The sequence below is a fragment of the Chinchilla lanigera genome, unplaced genomic scaffold (assembly GCF_000276665.1).
Source record: "Chinchilla lanigera isolate Chin_1 unplaced genomic scaffold, ChiLan1.0 scaffold00037, whole genome shotgun sequence".
NCBI lineage: Eukaryota > Metazoa > Chordata > Mammalia > Rodentia > Chinchillidae > Chinchilla > Chinchilla lanigera.
Window position 1 is genome coordinate 16,586,095 of NW_004955438.1, and position 9,481 is coordinate 16,595,575.

Genomic DNA, 9,481 nt, shown 5'->3' on the forward strand with positions numbered 1-9,481 from the left:
GTTTCTTTTGGAAACATTCCCAGCAGTGGAATTCGCAAGAATGACATGCTATGTGTGTGTGTGTGTGTGTGTGTGTGTGTGTGTGTGTGTGTGTGTAGGGGTGACAGACGAGGCTCCTAAGCGTGTTATTTTCCATTTCTAATATGCCTGGCAGTGCAGAGCAGGTGACCCCTCCAAGTTTCTAACAGGAGATGCAGTGTCTGATTGGCCTGAAGGACAGAACTCACCTTGTAAGACGATAAAAGATTGAGCGAAGAGGAACCATCAGCACTATTTTATGGACAACCTGCTGCAGCCTAGTCACATTATACTCATTATTCTCATATCTACGGCCCTCATGGTGTGTGTGTGTGTGTGTGTGTGTGTGTGTGTGTGTGTGTGTGTGTTGCACCGGTACATATCCCGCTGTTTAAATGGGAAAGGGAGGCCCCACAGCTGGTAAGTGTCCAGCTCTGCCGGACTCCCACACTTGCGTTCTTTTCATTGCACAACATTGTCTGGAAATCAACTCTGACTGTCGCTTGGTGTTACACTGTGTGACTGTACTGACCTCCAACACCTGGACACTAGGTCCCAAATGTACTGCCCTTCACAAGGAAGGCATCGAGTTGGGCATCCACAGGACCACGCAACCGCAGCTGCTCACCTGCCAACTCACCTGCATGGGCAGATAAACCTCTCTAACTTGGGCCTCCTTTAACACAGGCCTTCAACTGAAATTTGAACCCAGGAGATTTGTTTATGATCTCCCAGTGAGTTTGCTGAGCAGTTTTGCTCAGTGCCCCCATTTCTAGTTCACCTTTTTCTCTCCAGCTTTCACTTCTCCTACCCTCCAGCTTGACATTCCTGTTCCAAAAGAGGCTGAAAATGCTCACTTCTTGAGGAACAAAAAGTAGCTGAGAATCAACTTGTTTAAGAGTCTCTTTGATGCCAAGAAAGGGTGTGACCAATTCCCGCATCTCCATGCAGCCAGACTAAGCTGAGACCCCAGCTTCCACGCCGCAGGAAGCCTGGACTACAGCCTCTGCCAACTTTAAAGTGTCCATTTCCTCCAAGCTCAGGTCTGGGGCAGCCCAAGGTCCCTCCCTATATGGAGGTTATTTTTCTTTACTCATGCCGGGTTCCCAAAATAGGTGGTCAGGAAGGAGTGATATTTTACTCACTGAGGGAAGGGCGGCTTCCAAAAAGGACCAAGGTATCCTGCAGTGGAGCTAGGGAAAAGGAAGGCGAAGAGACACTTGGACCTTTGGGGCTGGTCATTCGGGTCGGGACACTATGTCTGGTGCTGTGGGCTCTGAGCGCGTTAATCACCTGTGACGGGGGAGGGGCCGTGGAGTATAGGACAGTGCTCAGAGTGACCTCAGAGGAGTTGAGGTTTGTTTGTTTGTGTGCTTGTCTCTGTTGGAGAGAGATCTTAGAATCATTTCTTTAAAGAAAACTAAGGTGAAATTCATAATAACAAAAATGAACGATTTTGAAATCTGCAACTCAGTGACCTTTAATCTGTCCACTGCAGGGCAGCTCGCCACGCCCATTGAGTTCCAAAACACTTCCATCACTCTAAAAAAACCCCTGTATCCACTACGTTTCTCCTTACTCCTCCCTCCCCTTGAGCCCTTGGCAATCACCAGTCTGCTTTCTGTGTCTACAGTTCTGGCTATGTTGCATAAGCAGATCTGTATAGTATATGACCTGCTGTCACTTAGCATGTTCCTGAGGTTCATCCATGTTGTGGCCTGTACAGTGCTTTATTTTTTTAATGGCCGCATGTATCCATTAGATGGATAGATCATACTTTGTTTATCCATTCATCCTTCAGGGGACCTCGGGTTTTTTCCACCCCTCAGCTAAGGTGGATAGAGCTCTATTAATTTGAGTATCTGTTTTCAGTTCTTTTGCAAATATGCCAGAAGTGGGTTTGCTGAGTCAGATGATAATTCTGTGTTTAACTTTTTGAGGAGCCACTTCACTCATTCCCACAATAGCCGAGCCATTTTCTATTCAACAGTGTATAAGTTCCCCAGCACTTGTTGTTTTCCATTTCTTTCATTATGGCCATGCTGGTGCATATGAAGTGGTATTTCATTGTAGTTTGGATGTGAATTTCCTTAACGGCCAGTGATGCTGAGCATCTTGTAATATACTTGCTAGCCACCTATACACTTTTGGGGATATACACATTTAAGTCATTTGCCTCGTTATTTTTTATTGGGTTAGAATTATTTTTTAACCTCAGATCTGGAAAGAGCTCTGGGGACCATCTACTGATCTGCCCAAATCCCTCGCAGTCTATGGGTGAGGAACCAGAAACGCAGAAAGGAGCACCGACTTCCTCAGGATCACACTGTGATGGCTGAGCTGGAACCAGAATATGTACCCCGTACAGCATCCTCTTCACAGGTGTGACCCAAAGGCAGGTCACAAGCCTGGAAAGCCTGGGCTTTGGATCTAAGGAGTTGGCTTTGGATCTAAGCACCAAAGCAGTTGATCCACAGTCCTATTGATTTGGCTTACTGGTCACACAATAGGACCAGAAATGCAGTAGGACCTTACAAGCAAGTTAAGAAGTCCAATGTGGTGGTATATACCTATAATCCAAACACTGTGGGAGACTGAAGCAGGAGGATCACAGGTTTGAACCAAGCCTGGGCAACTTAACGACTCAGCAAAACCCTGCCTCAAAAAAAAAAAAAAAAAAGTACAAAGGTCTTGGGATATAGCTCAGTGAGAAGGCCCTGGGTTCAATCCTCAGTACCTACCCTCCTGCACAGGACATTAAGACCTATGGAGAATGAAGCCAGGCAGATTTACACACCAGTAAGTTTCCTTCGCCCATCTGGTTGTTAACCTCTCCAGCACTGTGCCCCTCCTACCCTGTAGTTTCACCATATTTTCACTCTCATGCAAATAGCTGGCTGGCCAGCTGGCTGGATGGCTGGTTTGCTGGGCGGGTGGGTGCATAGGGGGATGGATGGATGGATGGATGGATGATGGATGGATGATGGATGGGTATAGTACCTCCCCTGCCCACTGCTCTCTTTCTCTTCAGTTTTCCTGCCTAAATACCCATTCTATGACTGGTACTTACTGACAATGGGGGTTGATAGCATATAGCTGCCCGTTTCGGTATAGACTTGTCTTTCAGACAGTGGGATTACAGGTTCCTGCAAATGTACACGTCTGTGCAGGGAGCATGGCCTTTTTCCCTCTTGTCTTTAATGTTCACTTTCTCAGGGATCCCGGCTACATCAATAGCTCCTGTTTATCTTGCTTTGGTTCTTTCCTTTACCAATCTCTTCAGTTTCCTTCCATCAGCCAAAAGCTTACTTGCTCTCCTTGTTTGCAAACCTTTCTAGAACTCATCCCCCAGATGTCGTAGGGCTTTTTCCTCTCCTTTCCACTCACAGGCAACTTTGTGATCAAATTGTTCTCCTCAGTCTTGCTTATTCTTCAACCAGTCCTGTGGCTTTTGCCTCACCCTACATCCTGCAATTAGCTCTCACCACGGTGCATTATATGTTCTTAAATGCAGTTAAGGCTTTTAAGACTTTGTCTTGCTCATCTCTTCTCAGCATTTAACTTGCTGGCCGTGCCCCCTTAAAACTCCCTCCGTTGTATCTCCTGTCTACTTGTGTAGATCCCCTCCCCTACACCCACATCGGTTTTTCTTCAGCCTTGTTTGCCAGATCCTTCTCTTGTTTACAACCTTTAAATGTCGTAGTGCCTCAGAGTTCCATTCTAGGCTACCTTCATGCCATGAATCCCACATAGCGGATAATGATCATCAATCAGCTCTGGTCCCCAAGTTTCCATGAGAAGCTGAGATCTCTGTGTGAGAGCCCAGCCTAGAGCATTAGGGAGTGAAACTCCCATGAACTTTCAGTTCCCTTAAATGCATTGCTGAGACCTCAGGCTCATCATGTCAAAGATGAATCTTCAGGGCTGGGGATTTAGCTCATCGGCAAAAGCGCCTGCCTGGCAAGCGCAAGGTCGTGAGTTCGGTTCCCGGTACCGGAGAAAAACCAAAAAAACAAAAAAAAAAAAAAAAAAAAAAAAGATGAGTCTTCAGTCTTCCTCTCCAAAGTTGCTTCTCTTCCTAGGATCCTTTACCAAATGTAAGTGTATCATTTGTGACTCTGAGCCCTAGTTATGGCCTTTCATCAGTTCTTGCTCCATGAGCTCCCCAATTTGCATATCAGTAAATCCCACAGCCAAAAGAGTAAGGGTAGGCAAACCAGGACATGTACTTGTAGTTTATAAGATCAGTCAGTTGACGTTTGCTGGTTTGCATGCAGCCAGTTGCAAGGACATGAACAGCAACATCCCTGGAGAGCCTAATCCCAGAAGGAAATGTTCCACTAGGAGGAGAACTCTGAGACTCTGTACTAATGTATTAATATTATCCTTTAGTTATTTTGGACTGATCAGGCCCACAATCTCCCAAACAAGTGGGTGGTGAAGGCTTAAATAAATGAGTCAAGGGGTATGGTTTTAGGGCTCCAGGAGGATCAAAACCCTCTAACAGAATGCAAGATTTTCTGGGGGATAAGACAAAGATATTCTCTGGGCAGCCCATATTTATTTAGTTATCAAAACAAGGGAGGGGAATAACGAAGAAAGGGGGGAACAGCTCAAGGGCTTCTCTAAGTAAGACATTATGTTAATTTAGGAGAACTATGTTATCACCAGGAAGGTCTCCACCCAGGAGTGAGATGCTTGCAGCTACAGTCTTTATCTAGCTAATTGAGGTTGGAGCCAGATGTCCTTAACTGTGGCCTTGTCTTGTCTTTGGAGGCTTCACAGCTTCACCCACCATTACAGGCCTCAATCCAGACCAGTGACTCACAGAGGTTCACTTACTATGAGTCCACTGCCCATCTCCAGACAAGGGGCCTAGGCCTTGGACTGACTCACAAGTAAACATGGAAAGCCAATTGGTTAATATTAAATCCTGCTCAGAGCCACTTCATTGTGGTGTCCATCGCCGTACCTCAGTGATTCATGCTCCCAACACAAGGCTGCATGCTGAGCCTCCTCTCCTATCGATACACAGATGAGCCTCTGGCTGGAGGCTCCGTGCTGCCAGAGAGCCCTTATGCCAGACACAGGTTACAGCAAGAAGAGGGACTGCACATCTCCCTAAGATCAGTACTGGTGTCTCCAGGTACCCACCTTGTTGAAATCCTGTGTCTGTCTGCCCTATCCCAAAGGAGTGTGTGTGTGTGTGTGTGTGTGTGTGTGTGTGTGTGTTGTATCAATAGGAAACTCTGGTTTAGATAGATTGAATAACTTTAATAAGTGATTGTGTTATACTGAAAGATTCTATAACACATCTGAGTAATATGAGAAGGCCATCTTTCTTTCAGTGTTCATTGATTACATAGAGCCAGCAGAGTGGTAGAAGTGCCATTCACTGGAGGCCTTAGGTTCCCACCTCCCTCTGCTGTGATTTGAATGCAGCTTCCCCAAGTCCACTTGTTGGCATCTTAATTCCCATTATGATGGTATTGAGAAGAGTGTGGTTTTTAGGACATGATTAGGTCACTACCAGAGATCAATGCTTTTCCCTTGGGACTGGGTGAAATCTCAGTAGTAAGTGAGTCCTTGTTTGCTGGGGACTCAATCAGTTGCCCCTAGAGAGGGTGGTTATGATGCAGGGCTACCCTCCTGTTTGGCCTCTTTCATACCCACCCACTTTCCTTTCTGCTTTCTGCTTTGGGTTAAAGTAGTGCAAAGCCCTTGGCAGATGTAGTCGCCCAACCATGGATGTCTGGTCTCCAGAACCACAAGCCAAAATAAACTATGCATTATTCCACTTTCCTTGGCTAATAACACAATACCACAAACTGAGTAGTTGTAAAAGAGGTTTATTTTGGCTCACAATTCTGGTCCAATGTCACTGACCACATGTGGGGGCTGCTCTCTTGCTGGCTGAGTCCCAAGGCAGCACTGAGTATGACATGGAGGGAAACAGGGACTCCCATGTGTCATAGTCTCGCTCCCTCTTCTTATAAAGCCACCAGTATTCAGTCGTGGACCCCATCCTGATGACCTTATCTAATCCCAGTCACCCCTAAACACTATGGTTGGATTAAGATTCCTTCCTCTTAATACTTCACCTTGGGGATTAGATTGCAGTATGGATTTCTAGAGGTGACCATCCATACTCACACAAATCTCATTACTTTGTAAATAACGCAGTCTCAGGTATTCTGTTATAGCAACAGAAAAAGGACTAAGACACCCTTTCCCTCCCTTCACCCAACTTTGAAATTTTACACAGTCAACAGCCCCACCATTTTCCTGGTGTCCAAGCCTAACTTGGCAGTCCCAGCTGAGCCCCTGGTTTATATCTCAGGACTGACCCATCACCAAGGCTGCCAGTTCTTCTCAGCAGTGTTTAGAACATGCATCTTTGGAACCAGATTGCAGTAATGAAACCTGGCCCTTCCACATAACGACAGCTTGCTCACAGTGACTGTTAGTCTTTCTGCACCTCGGTTTCCTCATCCCCAAAGTGAGAAAAATAGCACAGAAAACTGTTATACTTTCACAATTATTAGTAATATTTTCTTTCTCTCCCCAAGGTGTCCCAGCATGATAAGTCATATGGTCTAACCAATTGATGGGACTGTTATGGTGCTCTACCAAGGCTCCCTCTTCAGGCAATGCGTGTATCCCCACACCCCTAGCTGGAACATCCTTTTTGTTTTACACATTAGCGTATGTAAATATCAACCATTATTCACGTCTGAGCTACCTTCCTTTGTTAACAGTAACCATCTGTTGACTGTGGCCTCTCTTCTAACCAGTACCCTCCCTGAATGCTTCACTGGGTACTGTCTTCTCTTCCACCTTTGTGATAGCTCCTTCCAGGGAGCCCCCATGGCCAACGACTGGCTGATTAAGGCCATGAAAACTGTGCTCATGTGTCTCACTTGGGGCCACTGAAGTTCCCTCAGTGCTCCAGATCTACATGTAGCATTGAGTGAGGGCAACTTTGCACTGTGGTTCTGGTCCCCTGCCCTCTCCCTAGGCTTATCTTCCTCCTTTCCTTACTGGTGAATCACCTCCCAAGAAGCACAGTTCATTGGCACCCTTGAATCCAGTTTTCCAGAAAGCTGAATCCTAGGCATTTGTGGTTATGGCTTATAGCTAGATGTCCCTCAAAGCCTCCTGTGCTCATAGGTGGGGCTTTTGGGAAGTGGCTGAACCATGAATGTGTGATGCTGAGATTAAGGCTGAGTGGCACTGGATTAGCTCACTAATTGGTTTAGCATATGTCTAGGGTAGTTGAATGGATTTAGTGAAGACAAACCCACCCTGGATGTGGGAGGCACCAACTAATATATTTCCTTTGGAATATAGAGGGAAAGATGGAAGGCATACTTCGCTGCTTTCTGCCTGCCCTGCCATGGACTGTTTCTCCTCTGCCATGCTATCCTGCCTTGGAAACAGCTGACTGTGAACTGTAACTTCTATAGACTGTGAGCTCCTCTTTTAACTTGTGGGTGTCGGGTATTTTGTCCCAGCAAAAAAGTAATTAAGACACTAGTGATCCTTGTCATATTTCTTTGCAGCATGCAATTGAACCCCTGGAGGACTAGACTCATGTTTCACCATCTTGTCTCTGGTGAATGGCACATATGTTACATCTAATCCCCACTGTGAAGTATTAAGAGGGAGGAATCTTAATTCATACATAGTGTTTAGAGGTGGGGCCTTTGGGAAGTGTTTCTGATTAGATAAGGTCCTCAGGATAGGGGTCCATGGTTGAATACTGGTGGCTTTGTAAGGAGACCAGAACACACATATGTGTGCTCCCAGCCCTTTTAGAAATGTTTATTTTGAGATAGAATCTTGCTAAGTTGCTAGGCTTGAAGTTGCAATCTCCTTGCCTCAGCCTCCAAGTAGCTAGAATTACAGCTGTGAGCCATCATGTTACGCAAGACTGTTCATGTACTTTATATTTCATTGCCTTGGGGGCTGGGGATTTAGCTCAGCGGCAAAGCGCCTGCCTGGCAAGCGCAAGGTCGTGAGTTCGGTTCCTGGTACCGGAGAAAAACCAAAAAAAAAAAAAAAAGATGCTTAATATTTCATTGCCTTTAGTGACCTCTCTCTCTTTCTCTCTCTCTCTGTGTGTCTCTGTTTCTCTCTGTCTAAAATAGTAACCCTACATTTTCATCTTGCATTGGACCCTGAAAATGATGCAGCCCACCCTGAGAATGGAATCTGGCTGCAAAGGGGTTTCCAAAGTCTCTCAACTCGAGGTGACCAACTGGAGACCCTGGAGGGAGGGTCAAAGGAGTCAGATTTGGCGTGGAGAGCAGATATCATTTAAGGAGACGTGATCCCTGGTGGGAAGAGTTTCCAAGACTTAATAATGTGACCCTGGCTCTGAAAGAGGCAATTAGGAGATCAACCCTGTGGGAGATGTAACAGAGAAATTCCTGTTCTGAGTGCAAATGATTCCTCAGACTTCATTTAAGGCTAACAATTCTGCAGTTCAGTAGGCAGAGGACAGGTCCTGGGTCCCCTCCCAGAAGCCTCTGGGACAGATCATTCCAGCATTCAGAGTTTTTCAGATTTCAGGAAGAAAATACTGTGCAAGCACCGTATATTGTGTGACACACTTAATTAAACTTGCTACTATTTCTGGAGCAAGCCCTATGCAGATGAAAAGCAAAGGCCACAAAGAGCCTCCTGTCCATGTCCGGGTTTATTGGAAATGAGCTCAGGGTAGACTAAACCATCCCTCCACATACAGGAAGCATTTGGAGTTCTGGCTTTGGCCATTGGTGTTGCAGATAAGGATTTGTAGACCTCAGTGTGAACTTTCAAAGCACTTCATGGATGTGGAGAAAAAAAAGCCAACAATGTGTGAACAAAAGCATTGGATGCATCTCCAAATATCATGACTGAAGAGAGGAAACCGCACTTAAATTATGACTTCACTTGATGGGCTCGCTAGGCTCTATTGTCTACTGACATCTGTGCCTCCTTGTGGACAATGACCCTTCTTCACTGCTCTGAGGCAAGGAAAACAAGGCTCTTACATGGCCAGTACCATATGCTTGGTAAATGTTTGGACCTGCATAAAAATCCAGGGTTGGAATTTCAAATGCCACCCATTGCTGTATCCTCAAAAATCTCTGCACGGTACCTAGTAGATGTCTCAGGCAGCACTACTATTCAACAGGATGCCCCTCTCCCAAGAAATGAATGTTGAAATTTTGCCTTATAAGGCGGCATATAAACAAATCCTAAGCTTTCAGCCTTAATGTGCTGCTCTAGCTCCTCCCCTGGAAGTGTCCATATTGTCCCACAGTGCAGTACCTGAAGGGCAGATATGTGGCAGAACAAGGAGCCCCTGAAAGCATCTCCAGTACCAGGCCCAGAGACTTACCCTACTATAACTATGTCTAGTTACTTTCTCATCACTGAGACGTAATATCCAACACCTGTAATTTAAAGGAGAAAA